A 20,362-nucleotide genomic window follows, 5' to 3' on the forward strand; every position below is an offset into this window, starting at 1 on the left:
CAGGACGACTCAAAGCTACGCCATTGTCACTTCCCACATTTGACAAATGAGAAATAGCTTGCTAACATGTTGTGCTGGATCACTGCCATGTGCTAAAAACACAAGCAGATGGTGAACATCGGACTGCTGTTTCTATTCTTTTTTCCTTTCTCTGAAGACAAAGACTGAGGGAGACAAAAAAAAAAAAGAAAGAAAGAAATACTGTAGGAAGGAAATGCACATAACTGGCTGTAATCATGTTTACCGAAGAATAATTGATTTGCCATTGCAACACAGATCATCATCTTCCAATTGTTCTGATTCCGTTCTTGATTTCATAAAGTCTTAAGTTTGAAAAGCCAATTTCTCCTTGATGCTGCAGCCATAAACTGGAGATTGATATTCTTAATTTGCGTGTTTTTCTTAACAGATTATTCATGCTCAGCAAGCATTTGTCTGGCACAACTGCACAGCATCAAAGATCCATCTAATTCAGCAGCGTCTTACTCACCTAATATATTGGCTGAAACTCGGCGTAATCCAATTTCCTGGGGAGACATAACTTCTCAGGCTTTCAGTGATTACCTGCTCATTTCAGACTCTGTAATTGTCCACGAGTTCAGCAGACACTGCTTGAAAATAACTTGGGGAGACTTTCCTCTGAACCCACTCTTTGAGCTGACTAATGAATATTCTTTTATGAGTTAACACTTTTGCAAACAGGTGAAGAAGTTGTTTCTTTATGTGTGACAATTTATTAATTCTTTATTTGATGATTAGGTGTTTAGAAAAAAAGCAAAGGGGGCATTTTTAAAGGCTTGAACATATTTGATGTATACGTGACCTATGTTCCAGTTGTCATGCTGACTTTCATCATCGAGGGCTGCACAGTGGTGCAGTGGGTGGAAGTCTTTACTTTTACCAAGCTTGTCTTGGGTTTAAGTCCAGGCCAGGTTTTTCTGTAAAGTTTGCATGTTTTCCCTTTGCAAGAGATTTCTCAAGGTACTACCATTTTCTTCCACCATCCAAAAAGATGCACTTGAGATTAATTGGTGACTGTGATTGTTTTATTTCTCTGTGTTTGGACTGGTGGCCGGACCTCCTTTTTTTCACACTCAATTGGACAAAAGGGTATAGAACATGGATGAATAGATTTATTTCCTCACTAACACAAACAGTGCTGTTACTAAATTAGTGTTTGTCAACATACAAACACAAAAACAATTCTGCACACCATTAGTATTTCTCTGAAACCATAGATGACCTGGTCTGGTTGTACCGGGACCTTGCTCATAATCAGCTGGGATGGTCTCCCGCGCCCTGCAACCCGAACTGGATCAGGAACATGGAAGGATAAAGGTTGAGGGATACATTGGGAAGACTCTCAGTGAAGTCACACAAAAACTCTGTTGTTCAATCAGATTTATTTTTGTCAAGACAATTGATTCTTGAATAGGTCACATCTTTTTTTCCTACAAAAGCTCTACATACCTTTGACCATTGTTCGCTGGGATCAGCAGCTGTGCCCAACACAGTGCTATAAGAGATGCATGTTGTCGGTGACATAACCTGAAAGCCAATTGGAAGGTGGATATACTTTGCCTATGAGACAATGGTCACTCATGTTTCCCTCTTTCTTTGAATATTTTGTCTGTGTTTCACTGTGTGATCATTCTCAAACCTGCTGGATTCTTTTAGACTTCGGTGATAAGTGGATATCATTACTCCAAACAGCTGCGTTGAGAGGCATCTGTGTTTTGTTCACAAGTGCAGCGGCAGAACTGTGCAGGAAGGCGACAGACTGATGCAGTTACTATCCTGGTCTGCAAGGTGGAGAGGGAGCTGAGCCTGCAGGAGAAGCTTACAATTAAAACCATAATTCTGTGTTCCAAGCATCACTTATGGATATGAGCTCTGGGCAAAGGCTGAAATGAGTTTTCTTCACAGCTTTACAATGCATCTGGGCTCACCCTGAGGGCTGAGGGATTGAGCCACACAGATAACTGGAAAAAGCTCCCAGATCCTTTCCAAAATACAGACATTGACCCAGCTGAGGTTGTTCAAAAGCATCTGGCTTTAACTTGTGACAACTTCCCCACGGACAAAATCTGGCCTTATACAGCTGGGGGGGTGGGAGTGGGGTTAGCCCTGGGAAACCTGAGGGATCCCCCGAGAACACAGCTGGAGGACGGAGTTGTTCGGCTCTATCGCAAATCGTTTTTGAGATTTTGCTGCTACTTGCACTCAGGCTCGGATGAGTTTAATGGAAACTGAATGGTAGATCGGGTTAATGTGTTTGTTTGCCTCTAGGTCTTGAAGTCATCCTCAGCACATTCTGGGAACTCACTGACAAATAGAGAAGCCTGATGGTCTAAAGTGCAACATGTCTGCGGAGGTAACTGACCCGATAGCACCCGATGTGCTTCCAGATGAGGCGCAGGAGAGATGAGTGAAAACTAAATCTACACATGGCTGCGTGCAAGTTAAGCTATATGTGGCTGACGTTGAATGTAAGTCAGGAAATCAAGTTGTTCTGAGGTCATCTTTCAAGTTCATAGATCTGTTATAACTGCGATTCCAGTCAACGGATGGTATGCGGTCCCTCACATCAACTGTCTCACTGTTTATAGGGGTAATCACCAAGTCTGTGGTTGATGGTGCAGAAGAGGCATGAATGAGGTGATGCAAGTATTCTCTCACACTGATTTTTATTGCAGAGCCGCAAAACTCATATCCACTTATTTCCAGCTTCATTGACTGAATCATGTTTTGAGTATCGCAAATAAAAATGTCAACCGTAAACGCGATGTTCCTGTTTCAACTCTTTAAAGGAAAAAAAAACCTGACATACCAATCATTTCGACATCAGTGTCTCACTGAATCCAGTTCTGAGACCAAATTACGTCTTTAGTCTTGAAAAAGTTGCTCTGTAGAAAAGTGTAAAATTTACCAAAGTCACACATACAGTACCCCACAGTTTATATCTTGAATGTTTTTCTCACTAATCTATATTTCTTCAGGAATTTCAACAAAAGATTTTACAATTCTGGCATCACATCCCGGCATACCAACTCTACTGTCCTACATAATGTGTCATTTTCAGTGAGGTCAATCACAATGCCTGTTTTTTAAAATGGACATACTTCTTTCATTAGTTCCGATGTGCAAATATAGTGGACATGATTTTTCTTATTTTCTTTCATCTGTTCTTTTCACACTTTGAAGGTAATTACTGTACGTCCAACTGTTAGACTAAGAGAAAGAGATGATTGACAAAAGCAAAGCGTTTAGAAGACAACATTATTTTTGTGAGGTGGACATGTTGTCTATTGTCATTTTATGACTTGTATCTAAATCTAGCATGTATAAATTAGCACAACTGTTTGTTTGTTTGTTAACTTTCATTACAACAATTTTGAAGAAACATAGTCACTTTCCTGGTAAAGAGTTAATGTTTTGTGAATCGGTATCGAGATCGAACTCTGCAGCTGTTAGATATAACAAACTGTAGGCACTGGGTATCAGTCTACCATTATATTGAAAATGTTCATGACCTTTCAGTGATTTATAGCAAAGGCATTATGGGAGCCACCGGACTGTTGCAAATTGAAGAGCCAGGATACGTTTTATGTTTCTTTAACTGTAGATAGACCTTCATTATCTTCAAAACTGTGACTAAAAATAAAGATTGATGGTTGAAATTGGCCTTTCAGACTTGAAAGCTAAGGGTTTGCTTCAAATAGTACATTTGTGTTCTCTTTAAAGGGACATAATGTTTAATGTTGCTTAAAGGAATACAGGAATTCAATTCTTGTATAGTTTTAATGGGCACAACAAGCAAATGAGCTACAAGTTGAAAGTATTTTCCACAATATTAAACCTTTTTTCCTCACCTCAAGATCAAAATTCAACACACTATTGGATTATATTCCAACCGTGTTCAGCTTTGGAAGCAGATAGCGTTTCCACTTTCTGCTTTTTGCTTTTCTAAAAAAGTTCCTTTTTTTTATTTTTATTTTTTTTACATAAAACCTTTTCTTAAAAGTGGTTGAGATGACCATGAATCATGTTACAATAGGTGTGGGCTGTCAGGGAAGCTGTCTTGATACATTGAGTGTCTTTCCACTGCTTTTTTCGCTTTTCAGTCATGCATCGGTACGTAATCACTGCGTGTCAGTAACTTTGCTTCTCCTCTCCTCTGTACTTTCTGCTCGGTACCTTCTTATGGTGTTTGTGCTTTCCAGCAGGTATCTGTCTTGCTTTGAAGCATCAGGTTCATGATCTGTGCTTCCTCGTCCCATCAATCTGTGCTACACTCGTTGTTTGTGCTTCTGTGTTCTTCTTTTCTCTCTTTGCTATACCCCCTACCTCAAACCAGTTATAGCAGACATCTGCCTCAGCAGCTCTCAGAGTTTCTGTCTCAGGTTTCTTCTCGTTAAAAAGGGAGCGCTTCCTCTCCCCTGTTGATCATGCAATGACTGTCAGAGTATTTCTTTAATTAAAGTGTCAACCTCACAATGATAAATGCCTTGATGAACTATGTAATCATCAAAATTATGATAATTTGCCACAATTTAAATGTGCACTCTACAGTGTTTTAGTTTACATGAATGAATATTACTTACAATATAAAGCCAAATAAAACAAAACAGCTTGGACATCGTCTGAAAGACAATTTTATGACAAACTGCTGATCCAAACCTGTTTTGTCTTGCAGTAAATATTGTCATCACACATACACCATGTATTCAGTCACTCGAAGAAGAAGCTGCTTTGTTGGCTGAAACTCCTGACCAAGGTGGTGTAGTCTATTTACCCACTGACAAACTGAAGGAGGAGCAAAAGAAGCAAAACCTTGAAATTCAGGTGAATGACAGACAAGCGCTCCATTCATTCACGAATACCACCTAATGTAAAACAGAGGCACAGCTTAAATTTTACATAGTGCCCCTTTGACATTAGACTGTTATTTCTGACACATGAAACTGAATGTGTATGTGTATGGTTGTGCCTGCAATGTTAAGTGAGGAGATGGAGGCCAAGATCGATGCCCTCCTCCAACCAAATCCTATTTGTCAGAAGCTAGAAAACACATTTAACCTTCAAAAGGCGATAATTCCCAAATTGCAGTTAATATTGGATTAAAAGAATGAAAGAACTTCAATAGTGCAGAAGGGACACAAATTGGATAATCTAAGTTTTCTCTCTCCAGCTGACTTTAATTGTAGGGCTGCAAAACGCTTGGTTTTATGCTTTAGCTTCACTGACTGAGTCATGGTTTAAGTGCAGCAAATAACAACATGACGTTCTTGTTTAAATGTTTTGTGAACGGTGTCTAGTCTTTTTCTCGCAGCTGCTTGATTGAACTACCAATATTCTGCTGCACCTTTTCGCTAATATATATATATAGAGAGAGAGAGAACACATCAAATTTCTATGAAGACTGAAAATAATAATTGATACTGAAAAAGGCACAACTTTGGGGGGAGAATGATCACTGACATTTTCAGGCTTGTTTGATCCATAAATAAATTGGTAAATTTCAAAAAAGAAGACGAAATAAGCAGCCCCTCTTTGACACTAACTAACTAACTAACTAACTAACTAACTAACTAACTAACTAACTAACTAACTAACTAACTAACTAACTAACTAACTAACTAACTAACTAACTAACTAACTAACTAACTATCATACTTTATCAATCCCCTTGGGTAAATGCCCTTTTCTGTATTTACCCATCCTATTTTAAGGATGTGGTGGGCAGGAATATTAAGGTGCGCTGAGGAGCCAATGGGGGTCAAGGGTCTTGCTCAGGGGCACAAACCGGTCTGCAGAGGGATTACAACCTATGAACATCTGCTACCAAGTCCGCTCCTCTGGCCTCCCACTGTCCCTCCCTAACACAGCCTAAGGAGGAACTCGGAATTATTTTGTTTAGGTCTGACCACAACTAATAAGCAGCATTTTATAAAGAATGCCAGGAGAGGTTATTGAAACTACTATGTAAAGTCTGACTGCAAGATGACGTTCTCTGAAACTTTGGTGTCCAACACATTTCAAAAAGATGGAAGGAAAATTGCTTGAATATCCACAAGTTGCTGTGACATATTGTTTTTTTCTGAGAAATGCCGCAAACGGAGCTACTGTCCGATGATTTCACTTTTCCCTCAAAATATTTGAATAACTATGCAAGTAGTTTATGCAGCATGTTCGCTCCCCCACCTCCTGAATGTATGAGCGCAGTAATTAGCGGCGTTGTGTTTCTTTTTTAGCACTGCTGCTGAAGTTATAATTGGCATTCTGCTGCCAGGAATCTGACTGGCAGGAGCTCCGAGATCCCCGACAATGTGTCCGCTCGCGCCTCACACGCGCCACCACGCATGCGTCGACCCGTCAGCGACACTCCTGATTGGCCCAGCCGGGAATCTACCGCACAGCCCACTATGTTGCAAGGCTCTCCACTCGTAGCGCACCGCCGCCTGCACCTGCCTGCTCTGTTGTTGTGGTCGGGGCGCTGGGAGGGGTCATTATTTCGCAGGGAGTGTTGGGAGGAGGAGGCATTTCCGAAGACACCGACAGAAGCGTGTAGCTTTTCGATTCAGCACCACAAGACTGAGGAAAGCGTCCAGGTTCAGTCGATTTTTGACTCCTCTCGCTTGTGGCTTTAACCGAACCAGCGGGGCACCATCTTCTTTTGGGAGTACTCAGAGAGACCAGCCGCTGTGCACTATTTGCGGACCTGCAAGAGGTGTCATCCCCATCGGTTAAAGGTGCGTGCTTGGTGTTTTTTTGTTTTTTTTTCCCCTTGTCAGCTGGCTGGCTTTATTTTCTCCTGCTAGCAGCCTGGTAGCATTTTACACTTGCTGCTCTGATTGACCCGCCGTGCTGCTAACGTTAGCTTAGGCGAGGTCCGGGGCTTTTCATTCATCATTTGAGCCTCAGCGTGTTGGAGGGATGGAGGGTGGAGGAGGTGGCGAGAGAGCGACAGAGAGAGAGAGAGAGAGAACGAACGGCGAAATGAAACCTTTACACGGGTGAAAGTGAATTAACCCGCACGAGCTCAGATCTCACATACCGTTCGTGGAAGTCGGAAGCTGCTATCCAGCGAGCCCGGTGCTGAAAGCCTGCTCCGGATGCTATGCTAACGGCTAACGCTAACACACACACACACACACACACACCGGCCACTTTAATGCCAGGGAAATAACCATCCCACATCTGCAATGAGCCCAAGCTCAATTATTCACAAACCTCCAGTCTCTCCACGGCCGTCTTCCCGTCAGGCTCTCTTAAGTCTCTTTGTCTTATCATTTTTGCGCCCTCCCCGTTCAACACATTTATCTCCTGTAAGTTTTTTTTTTTCCTGGATGAGGTTTGAATCCGTGCTTCGCAGCAGTTTATTGGTGCCATTGTTTCGCCGCCTCTTGCAAAGTGACATTACACAGCTTCCCCTCGCCTCCTCCTCAAAGTGCGCCTCTCACTCCGTGCTGGAGTCCGTCTCGGCTCTTTACAATCAGTTGAAGTAACCCGGCAGCCTCTGCAACATACAGAAACCGCACGTTTAAACGTGGAAGTGATTGTAGAAAGCTTGAAGGGATGGGACCTATAAGGTAACAGCTGTTTGTTTGTTGTTTTTTGTATTTTTTTAATCCCTCCAAACATGGTTGAAATGACTAAAATAGTTTCTCTCTTTATGTGCTTTTGGATCATTAGTCTCATTGTAAAGCTGCCCTTTTAGATACTAATATAAATCAAACAATCTTGACATTTTCTTTAAACATTTTGAGATAAGATAATCCTTTATTTTACAAATGAATACAACATAATCATAATATTTGACATTCTTGCACTTTAATGTTGGCGGTGATCGCAAATATACCAGAGATTGTTATTGTTGCCCAGAATAAACAAATGAATACTCTACATTGCTCACAAGGGAACGGTGATGGACATTAAGAAGTGCAGTGTGTCAAATTGTCCAGGTTTAAATCCACCAGTGTGACTGTCTTCTACAACCATGGTTGAGAAATGCTGTTAAGTGTACATTGGTATATGTCATATTTGAAAAATCAATCGTGGATCAAGGTTTTATAAATGAATAAACTCTGAATCATACAGCCTCACCACACAGATTAGAGACTTCTTCTGCATTGTGTGTATTGAAAGCTTGTGTTAGCACAAAGTGGCTCCACGGATGTGGCATTCAGCCTGATGAATAACATGCTCTTTGAAGCGCCCATACCACGTGCAATCTAAATATTCAGCAAGGAAAAGTAACTGCTGCATCATAAAATTATTGTTGAAAAAGAAAAGAAAACACTGACAATTCCTAAAAGAGATTCCTTTAAGACCATCTTGCCATCCTAATCATATCGGCGTGTTATTATATAGTGTGCACTATTTGTTTGGTTTACTTGAAGTCTCATACAGATCGAGTAATGTCAACTATAGCCTTTAATGTGTGGCCACCTCTTCAGTTGTATTGTTTTGTAATATTTGTAAAACAACCACGAAACAAAAATAGTACTATGACACAAAATAAAAATAAATAAAAAAACAGACAAATCCACCATTTAGAAGAAAGAAGCATCGGAATTTCCTCTATTTTCAAAGTAAAGTGCATAACTTTCTCATAGTCTCGATTTTTATTGAGCTGTTTTAAATGGTCCCTGGGATGGACTGGCGACCTGTCCAGGGTGTATCCTGCTCTCGCCCATAGTAAACGGGGATTGGCTTCAGCGCTCCGCGACCCTGCACATGATGAAAACGTAAAGAAGATGGATGGATGGACAGATGTTTTAAAAGATGACCCCAGTCCCTCCATCATACCTCAAATATTGTTTCACTTTGGTCCGTCGTCTATTGAAGGTCTGCTGTTTTCTGTTCCGTGATCTAGGACAGGGGTGTCAAACATAAAGCCCGTGTGCCAAAACCGGCCCGCAATGAGGCTCCAATCTGGTCCGCCATACCACCAAGCAAAGTGTCAAAATTTTAAAGAAAACATAGATTTGTTTTCAACATTTCGTAAGAGTAGAGGCACCACACAACACAGAGACCCAAGTTGAGAATTCAGTGATGCTACCATGAAAGCTAGCTACCTCATTGTTAGCAAACTAATGTCAAAGCCATGCTGTCAGTGCAAGTTTTATAACGAAATGTATAACGCAACAGATAGTTGTTTTATTGACATTTCACTGTATTTTTCAGCAGAATGCATCACTAAAATTGGCCTTATGTTAAGATTGTAGTCATTTCTGGTAGTACTTTAGTTTTGTGAGAATATAGACAATTTCATCATGTATACTCTGCGCCACAGCAAAGAAAACCTTTAAGTGTTATTTTAGCACTGTTTTATTTGTTTGACACCCCAGTTGTGCAATGACCTGAGTCTCTACACACAGGTGCCATTTTTTGGATAATTAATCAATCATAACACCAACATCTGATCCTTGTTTAAAGGCCCTTTAGCTATAAATGTTAAACACGAGTCGTTGAAAGGGTTTATTCCCAGTACTCTATTTTTTTTAAATATATATATATATATATATATATATATATCTTGCTTGATGTTTCTCCCAAACACCTGAATTACTACACAGTCCTCAAAAAAGTGTGCGGTCTCCTGTTTTTCCTTAATTCCAACTAATTGGCTTGACTATCTTTCTGCAGTACACTTCTGGCTGTTTGGCTTATTGTTAGAATGCTCTAATTCAGTAGTGCTTACTAAATTGTAAATGATACGACAATTCCTGTGTGTTACGGTGGCCTTGTTTGCATGAATCTCTCATTAGGGGGAAGTTTTCGTTCAGCGACACTGAGCTGCTCCCAAGCTCTGTGAGCCAGTGTGGTGTGCCACATTCCCGTCCTGTAACTGGAGATACTGGATCCCAGAAGCCTCCAGAGGTCACATAGTGGCCGCATTTAGACCCTGCACTTTTGATTGGCAAGGAGGCATGCTCTCGCTCACTGTGATGGCCTGTGTGGGACTCTTGTCATTTCTTCCATATGTCTTTTGTTTCTTTTTTTCTTAATGTCTTTTTACCTGCTTGATTGAGCAGCATGCAACAGACTGGAAAAAAAAGATAAGTATCAAATGGAGGGAGAATTGTGTCTCGTGTCAGCTGTGTTGATATTGTGTGCTCTCAACTCGAAGAGAGGAGTCTTGCGGTAAAGCATTTTAAAGAAACACAATATGGGTGACCCCTCCCTTCGCAGACGTGAGCAGTTACTTGTTGGCCATCGATCATAATATCACTTCACATTCAACACAACAGAAAAGGCTCAGTGCTGATATACATCCACTGACTATTGCCAGGTAACATAATGTCATGATGGATTACATTTTTAGTTGACAGAATACAGAAAAATAAGTCGTGCCTCTGACAGTGAGGACAACTACTGTCTGGCTGTTCTGCTTGTAATAATGTGACCAGAATAATTAAACTAATGACTCAAATTATAGTTTTGGATAAATTACTGCCAGAAAATCAGCTCATAATTTGACCACTCGTCTGTTTTTTTTTTTTTACATGGCATAGAGAGACAGACATTTGTACATGGAAATATTATTTTTTGCTGAGCAAGAAAAATGCCAAAATTATCTTTAAAAAAATATTGATGACATGCAGACATGAGGAGAGCTGTGATTCCAGGCTGCCAAGCACAGACTACTCTCTGCCCTTTGGGAAATAACCCCATATGTGTATGACTGACTGACCATCTGCTGAGGACCATCTTTTGTACAAGACATATTGATTTAAAGTTACTTATATATTTGTTTAAACTTTGAATATCTGACGACATGACTACTTTAGCTATCAAATTATACTAAGGTAACTCCTTTTTTCAGCACGTTTTCTTGGCGTGGCGTTACTGTTTATCATCAACAATTTGCAACTGAAATCACACAGCAATCAAAGGTGACTCGGTGATCCTGCCAATACAATACATCTATTTCCACATGTAATTATTGAACTTTTTCCTCTGAGTTTGTGTATGTCATTTGCAGTATAAAACCTGGTTCTGCCACTAGGGATAAGGCGAAGGCCATAATTTATGGGTGAAAGTGTGCAATCAATGGCGAGCAGGACTGCATTGTATTCCCCCGGTCTCCTGGGAGAGGAAGTGATATTGGCTGACTACCATGGTACCCCCTGTTGTTGTTACTCTGTAGTGAAGCAAAGCTTTAAGGTAGCCATGGCTTCCCCGGCTAAGTGGAACGGGACCGCTTCTCCTCTCCCACTCTGGGCCCAGCCCCTGCACAAATGTTTGATAGTGTTTAGCAGATGAGAGATGAGGCGATACGAACAACACGAAACAATCAATAGTTTTAGCACCGTCGTCTACCACATCAATTCTAACTCTGCTAACCCTGGGTTTGTCTTTGTCTGTAGTGCAAAGTGGAACTGCATTGTCCTGACGCCACACATTTTCACCAGGTTTCAATCTGAGCACAAAGGCAACATACTGGGTTATTTAAGGGTATTTCATTTTTTTGCACAGATAACTTCAAGTAGACATATGTTACATTGGCTAAATTAATGTTCTCCCTCTGTCGCTGTTTATGTGGCATTATCCTATGCTGGCCTATAAAAAGTATAAAAGAAGGAAGAAATTTATTGTTTTAAGGGGGACAATAAAGTAGATGATCCAGCAGCGCTTGAAAGTATAGTGTCAGCAGCAACCCGGTGAAGCAGGCAAGAGTGAGGTTATTCTCTTAACTTCCTTTTCATGTCCGTTAAGACCACAAGTACACCCACAATGGCTTGGAAAAAAGGCTGTTTCAGTTAACATTTTTATTGTTCCAGCCAAGCTTTATTCTTTGTAGGAATGTCATTATTAAGAAGAAGAAAAAAAAAATCAATTTGTCCTCTTGTATTTTCAATTAATCCTGAGTCAGTGAGTGAATTGAATAACATCCACCCCAAAACTGCTCACGAAGCATTGAAAGTCATCAAAAGTCTGTGTCCTATGAAGAGACTAAAACTTTAGATAAATGCAAAGTGTGAAATATGTTCATCCCCCGTGTCATCACCACTTGACTGTTGTATTTAAATTTTAATATCTTATGCAGTTTAAATCTCATATTCAGGTTGCAGCTAAATTTTTAACTACATTTCCTTTTAGTCAACGAAAGATGAGCAAGTTTGCACCAATTTTAGGCTCGGCAGTGTTTTTCATATTGTAGTTTGAGGGAAGTTGACTTCGAGACGTAAGAGATCTTGATGTATCGGGCAGTTGTGCACACAATCAGTACATATTCATGTTGGGTTTTTTTGTCGCACTTTCACTATAGCATATAGATGGAAAATCCTGGTCCCGCAAAGCCACTTTTTCTATCTGCTCCAATACATCTGAATGAATGCATCATCGCATGGCTCTGTGTGCAGGAAAGGCTGATGATGTGCCACTCATTGCTAATAGGCGCGGCGCAGGGCGACTTCAAAAACATGCTCGACAGTGATCCCCCTGGACTATAAAAGCCTATGGGCACAAAGCATATATGCATTGATTCGACGTGTTGGCTTACAGGGGCTGTTAGCGGTAAACAAGGGGCCAATTTCAAGTTGCAGTGAGAATAGATAAACTTATGGTGGCACTAAACCACATCGTACCAGCTATTTATTCATATTATCTCAACCCACTGAAGCAGAAGTTTGTGTTAGCATAGAATTTGATTGAAAATACTGTATTTTAAGGTTACACAGCTCAGACTTCTGGAATGTCTTTAACTGTCTAGAGGTGGAAAGTTTCATGATTATCTAATATGGTGAGAGGTACAGGCCCTGTTTACACAACTTTCTTTTACGTTTTGACTGTTTTTACGTGACAACAGCTTTTGGAAATCCTTCTCTCTGTGTAAACATCGTCAACAGGAAACTCGAGTATTCGTGGTATGTTGGATGCACATTGCTATTGAGGCTCGTCTCCATTCCAGTTTTGTATAAAAAAAAACAGTTTATAATAAAACATGATGAAAAATGGCACAAGTTGAACCTCGGACGTCTATTAAACAAAGAAGCCGGCCTCTGTTGCTTATAAGTTGTTGCTGCATAACTTTCTTTGTGGTGTTTGCGTGAAAATGTGTGTGAGTAAATTTCTTTCAAGTTAATCTTTTGTCTTCCACATCTTATGACTCTACACAAAGAGTGGTAATAGACAATGGTTGGTTAGATGATTGAGAAGGTTCAGTTATGTTCTGATTATGAACTAGAATGAAGTTTCAGAACTACCATTAATAAAGTTTTGGTTGTATTGGGGAAAAACACACATGGAGAGGGTGCAGCCGGAGTTCATATCTCCCAAGAATTGAGTGCAACATTTTTCACCGAGCAGCAGACAACACCTTTTCTCACTGAGATGTAGTAACTAGAGCGTTATGCCAAGCTCCTGCCAAGAGTTTCAGTCCTGTTTTTAATGATTCTCCCTCGGCCTCCCACAGATGTCACAATCCCCTGGGAAAGGTTATTGATTCTGACAAGATTGAATTGTTAATAGTATTTTTATTTGGTTGGTTGGTGGCTCTATCCCTGTCGAGTGTATCAAGTATCAACAGCGCTCAAGCTAATTCCCAGAACTTATCCAGCGGATGTGGCTCACTTTATGACCTTCGGTGTACTCCCTCTTACTATGGGAATTGACGCTGTCAATGCGGATAAAAAACCAAATCAACTGTGAGCATCAAAGCTACCTTGTTTTAAAGTGAAAACGATGCACAGGTCTCCTAAACTCCTTCTAATATTAAGATTAGTTAGGATTTGTGGGAAACTTTTTTCCCCTTTATAAATGCCACAAAATATTTCTGGGGTGATTGTAACGTGAAACATCTTGGTTTGCTTATCCTCATCTCGAAAATCTAATTATTTCTCCCAACTACAGTGAAGTTCAGAGGAGAACCAAGTGTGGGTGTCTATGCCAGCCATGAAACTGGACAAGGCTAATTAACTTGTTTGCCTGTGCAGTTAAAATCTCCCTTTCGTAGGCTTTTTGTAAATGTTTCACGTTAGGCATAAATGAATGAGCAGCGACAATGTGGTTTGGTGAACTGTGCGTAATTTGCGAGCAGGGTCATCCTCACTTGCACAGTTGACATTTTTCTGGCCGCGAGAGGTCACGGCGACACACTCCTGATTTGCCCTTGTCTGTGTGTCTCCATCTGTCATTGTGCTACCAAATTGTTTTGATCTAATCAAAAACAAGTGTGTGTGTGTGTGTGTGTGTGTGTGTGGTGGTGAGAGTCTAGCTTGAGGCTTTCCAGTGGCTTATCTTTCAGTTGTTCTGTGCGTCTGGGGCCTCACTTCTATCGCAGACTGGCTCTCTTCCACCCCCACCACTGGCTACATCTGAGAGTAGTGTGGGCCCCCAGTGTTGGCCAGCTCCTCCCCCACTGTGTGTGAGCTCTGTCTTGGTGAATTAACTTGTCCATTGTTATGCGAATGCTTTTCCTTTCTTTTCTTACGGGGAAATCTATATGCTGACCAGAGGCGGTTCTTAGATTTGACATTCGCAGCTTAGCCAAACCGCTTGGGATAGGTGACTGGAGACATAATTCTTAGGTTGTTTTTTTTTTTTTTATAAAAACTTAATTTGAATTGAACTTCAACATCAGTGAAAATAAGATGGATCTATTCTATAAATAAACCAAAAACTGGGGTGTTAAAGGCTTAGAAATTGCCTGCTGCTTACTGATTTTCACAGAAATGCCTGACAGTGCAATGCCTGAATACGGCTTTCTGCACATTTCCCTCTCAGGAAATTATCCTCATAAGTTGGTTTAGTTTGCCTCATGCTTGACTCCTTACTCTGCTATCAGCGCTTTCATTCACTTGCTCTTAATGCGTACTTTAATTCTTTCAACAGCACACAGGACAAAGCAAATTTTGTAGTTGTTTGAAAGTTAAAGAAAAGATGACATGAACGTTGGATGAGAAAATAAAGTTTACCAAATGTTAAGTACTCTCTTTTGATTGTCATTTCACAAAGTTCAGCCTCAACTTAAAATTGAGAAAGAAAACTCCACCAGATCAACTGATGTGTAGAAATTTACAGCAGCAACTAAACTTAGTAATCTGACCCCATGTCCATTTGTTTCTTTTTATTCAGGGTATCAAAACAGAATACAACCACGGACAAGCTACAAGTATGGTCACTCCACCTGATCTAGACTAATGCAAAACTAATGTTCTGCTTTTTTTTGTATTCACCTGGGCATCGTTAATAAGATAGCAAAACATGCAAAGAGAAGCCATGTTTGATACATTTATGGAACTTTGCCAAACAATCAAGGTTGTTGGGTTATACCACGCAAGGGGTTTCTGTAATCTCTGTAATTTGAAATCAATTAGGATGAGCTATAAGAAGAGGGTTCTGATGCTTTTCATACCTTATGACTGGTCTGTTGAGTCTTTTATACATGCTGTGCTTAGACTTCTGTTTGTCTGGAATTGACTCACGAGGCGTCCATCTGCTTGGTTGGTGCACACCAGGGTTCAGATGACAATGTTCACGCTCCTGCCAGTGAACTCCTCCAACAGAGCAATCACACCAGAGCTCGTTTTAATTGGATCAAACCTGCCAAGTGTGAACAAACTCCTACTACTAAACTGATTGGCTCAAGTGTATTTGTACACTGTTGGTGCTAGCTGTTCCCGGCCGGTTGACCAAGTGAAAACAAGCAAAATCGTGGATTAAACTACTTGAGGTGAGATGAAATTGTTTTCACTGGCACAGACAGGTTTCTCATTTCTCACAGTCCCTCAGTGGTTGGTCTTGATGTCTCATAAACCAGTGCAGGCAAAACACATATTATCCACTTCTACCACACACGGTTAACTGTGTTAACGATATCAGTGCATGCATGCAAAAAAATTGACCCAAGCTAAGTCACTCATGCTGATATGACGACTTCCTTAAAAGGCAATAGTGGAGTGCACCCTCTCGTTTGCTTCTCCTTAGAATAACTTTGTTTGCTGGTCAGAGCAGCGCGTGAGTATGACATGAGTCGTATGACATCACAGTTTTTCACAGGAGATTCTCAAGTCAGAGTCTGTTGGAAAAAAAAAAAAAAGCATCATTCTCATCACCATATGGAGTGTCTAAATAACAGTTGGGCACAACATTAGGTCCTGTCACTCGTTATACTGATGGAACCTGCAGCATTACCAGTAAATATCAATGTGGAAAAGGCTACAAACGGCAGATAACAATGCAAATTGTATGTGTGTATATTTTTGTCACAGTTACACTCCTTATCCGCTCAAACTCCATGACTGAGGCTGGATTATTAACCCTTATTCACATCTGACCCACTTCTACTAGACCACTGTCACGGGTTAATCCCGGACATTAAACCATGACTGAACCAATGGGATTATGTTGTGTATTCACTGATAAGAGCCAAACTACATCATCTGTGTTTTACTGTGTTTAAAGTTTATAAGATGAAAAAGGTTTGGTAAAATCTTTACCTGAGTTGTTTGCTACAGTTAGTGTTCACAGACGCTTAATGGTGAATGAGTAAGATATGCGTCTTTTCTCCAAACCATATGGAGTGTCAAAACAACAGTTGGCAACACAGCTAGGTCACAACAGTCATTGTTTTCTAAGAATGGCAAAAGCATCATTATCCTGAACCGGCACCAGTGTGGACCAGCTCTGAACAATGGGTTCCCTGGTCATAGACCTAAAAAGAGAGTTTTCTAATCCCCTGTTGTATCAATAGGGCGCATCACACATTTGGTCTGAGCTGGAAACTTTGAAGGACGAGGAAAACAAGTTCTTGTTTGTGAGGCGAGAGAATTACTCATTGATTAATCAGTAAAACCCAATTAGTCAAGCTTGTTTTTGTTGTGTAGCTGGACATCCCTCCGTGTGATGTATTTTCGTGGTTGCAGTGAAAGAGGGATTTGCCATTACAGGGCTTCCAAACGGAAGTTTGCATGATATTTGTTTAACAGCGTATAATCAGGCATTAAAACATTTGTTTTGGGGTTTAGTTTGAAGCAACCAAATGATCACAATATATTTTGACTACACAGTATGCTGCATCTCTGAAGCATTTTCCGTGTTTTTAGTATCAATCACTGTCAACTGTATCAATCTAAATACACAAAGACCTGAAGGTACAGTGCTGTAAAGTATGTAAAGTGTTCCTTTCAGCCAGTCGGGCATAGTAATTTCTTTCGTTTTTTCTACGGGAGGGGAATTGCCATTTATGCGTGTTAATTCAGATTTGCAGTGTGTGCATTATGTTCTTGAGACCCGGGGAGAACGCAACTGCTTTGAGAATTTCACAGGTTGCGTGTTCTACTTTGATCAGCCTACTTTGGTCACTCTGGGAACATGGCCCTGGAGAGCGGCGATATGACAGGTTGAGCCTTGACTTCTGCTTTTACAGACTCCCCCGCCGCTCCGTGCAAACCGTGTGTATGTATTTAACTCTGCTCCATATCTGGGTCAGTGCAGTGCCGGCATATTAACTTTCCATAATGACAAATGACAGGGATTGTAGTCACAAAGTTGGTGTTACACGGTGGGGTGGGGGGGCTCAGAAGCGCATTTTATGCAGTGCAAGCTGTATTTCAACTTTTGAATATTTTTATCTTTTTTTTTTGTGACAAAAAGCATGTGTTTGCAAAACTGCACAGCCAAAATATGCTTCCATTTTATTCAAATGTCAGACATACAGTATACCATTTTAAACTTTGAAATTTAAAAGCAAATACTCTGCCTGATATACAGTACGCTGATGGGGTATGAACTTTGAACTCTTCTTTTTTTTTTTTGTATGAATAGAACTTGGCTCACATACATTTTCCTCTATTGTTAAAGTTGCTAATCTAAATTTCTGCATATCTTTGAATTTAGTAAAATTTTTGTTTGTAATTATGTTTAAATTTTAGGACTTTAAAAGCACCAACCCCTGTTTGTTTCAACACCTAATTTGTCCCTATTCCTTTGCTCCCAAAACGCTTATCGTGTATTAACCTCATTTGTTAATACATTCAGAGTAGTGGTGTTAATCCAGGCCTACATGTACTCACAGAGGGAAGGGTCTTGATTTTGAAAGTGTCTCTAAAACGCTTGACTCAGTCACCGTTCTTTTCCGGCATCATTAAGCCTCAAAATAACGTAAAGCAAACATCGCTGAAGACCTTCTTTGAATTGGACGAAAGGCTGAAGGATGAGACAACAGAAGACCACCACAAAGAAAGCTACATTTAGAAGAAAATACCAAGAATCCTACGTAAATCATGGCTTTATCTGGTGATTGTCATGGTCCAAGTCCACTCTGTGTAACATGTGGTAACCGGCTCTCTGACGAAGCAGTGAAACCCCTCAAGACTGCTTAACCACATTGAGACCAAGCGCCCTGCATTAAAAGACAAACCTTTGGAATTTTTGGAAAGAAAGAAAAAAACAGAAACAGTTACTGCAGACCACCATTTCATCAAATGTGTTTGCATGGAGAACTTTTTTTTTTCTTCTTTTTTTTAGTGGCTAACTGCCCTTTACTGTCGGTGAAGAGCTAATCCTGCCGTGAACGTTTAGGAGATGCTGCAGCACAAAGGGTAGCACAGGTTCCTATTTCCGCTCCCACCATAGCTGGATGAATTTGTGAATTATCAGCGGACGTTGAGGCGCAATTGCTTACGGAGTAAACAGGATTTGAGGAATACACTTCAGGTTTCAATGTCTCCTATCAGAACCATATGGAAAACAAGCTCAGGGCTCCTCTGAGTCCACGTTATATTATATAAATTACAACGTAATAATTATAAAAATCAAAGTGAATAGTATGAAATATAATATACATATTGTATGTGTAATAATTAAATTAGATATGGTGCACTTTATCCTGTCTTGTTATGTGTGTGAGACCTCCCCTCATACACCCTCCGGCCAGTCCACAGAAAAATTGTTCCTTAAAACCTCCCTGTGATGCAAAGAAGGGTGAGGACCACTCTTCTAAATGTGTTAGAGTTTTATAGCTTTATTCACTTCATTCAACCGAACTGTTATTGTTTAACGATGAGACATGCAAATACAGTGAAACCTCTGATATAGGAACACCCTAAAATCTGAGGGCAAATATCCCCCGAAGAAAGGTGTTCCCTCTGCAGAGGGACAGGTCATGAAAACTAGTTTATATTGAATCAACCATTTGGCAAGGAACCAAACCTACACAGCATTGATCATACACAGAAAATTATTGTTGATAACAAATTGTTTCCTATCGTCAGTTAATGGCCAGTGATCCTGAGTGCAGTAATACACCCTGTCACCACATTTACGATGCATTTGCACATAATCAAATAAAGTTATCAATGTATATCCTCAAGTCATATAAGCCCCAGTATGCATTTTTTAATAAGGGTTGATAGTTAATTACCTTGGGAGAAGCTATAGAAGTAAACTGTATTTTCATGCCGAAACAAAAATTGTGAACAACCATGTACTGGAATTGGATTCTGCACTTTCAGTATGCTTTCGGTAATCGTTGCTGTTGCGTGCAAAACAAAAACAAAAAATAAACAACAAATTGCTCCGCATGCACTTACCAGCCAGGTAGAGAAATCCAAGATGGTGGACATCGGGAAGAGGGAACTTGTAGTATTTTGGCAGTTTTGGTGTCCTCTCGGCTTGAAATTTGCCTTCCTGTTTTTGGCATGTCGGGTTTCTTTTAGGTCAATCTTCTCTCTTCTCTCTCTTTTTGAGCGTTCCCCTCCGGTCGTGTACGGCAGCCATACCAACTTCTAATAAAGGCAGCAACAAGGAGGAGACTCCAGGTCTCTTCCTGTTGCAAGAGCAAAAACTGTTCTGACACCGAAAGGCTCTCAATCACATAACATTGTTTGCCCAAGCTGTCGAACAGGACAAGGGTAAAAAAAAAAAAAAGAAGGTGTGTTCACAGTTAAAAACCTGTCTGTGCACGCTGATTTGTCCGCCCAGTACAGAGTGTCCGCTGTGAGGGGATCCCTTCACCGGAGGTTCTACTGTATCGTTCATGTGAAGTGCCCTCATAACACATACCTAGATATGGTTATGCAGAGATGATCGTTAGGGATTCTTAATGAATTGCAAGTCATATAGCTGTACTAAACTACAATTACTTTTATCACCTTGTAACATTTTCTATTGGGATATTATGGTGAATGAAATCCTGCAGTGTGACTCGGTGATTCTCACACTAACACGTCACAGAGGAAATCCCGATTAAATGAAATGATTTGTATATTGCAATTAATAACAATGAAATTTGCATTTAAATTCATACAACTATTTAATATTTATTCGATAGTGGTGAAATAAAACCTGATGCAATAGTTGAATGTGTTCCACTTGTCATAGTTCCATGGAGCTTTTCCAATTATGAAGTGCT

At 40.3% G+C, this 20,362-nt stretch overlaps 1 protein-coding gene across 2 annotated transcripts in view; it reads left to right on the forward strand.

Annotated features, from left to right (window-relative positions):
• Positions 1 to 6,389: 6,389 nt before the first annotated feature.
• ctnna2 (catenin (cadherin-associated protein), alpha 2) overlaps positions 6,390 to 20,362 on the forward strand; it is a 349,228-nt gene continuing 335,255 nt past the window's right edge. The window contains exon 1 of one of the 2 annotated variants that reach the window (XM_080463022.1): positions 6,390 to 6,752. The gene's annotated coding sequence lies outside the window, so the exon portion shown is untranslated. Of the gene's footprint in view, positions 6,753 to 7,198; positions 7,593 to 20,362 lie in introns of those variants that run through there. The other variant, XM_080463023.1, reaches the window with a different exon arrangement.

The sequence above is a fragment of the Lipophrys pholis genome, assembly GCF_963383615.2.
Source record: "Lipophrys pholis genome assembly, chromosome: 5".
Lineage (NCBI taxonomy): Eukaryota > Metazoa > Chordata > Actinopteri > Blenniiformes > Blenniidae > Lipophrys > Lipophrys pholis.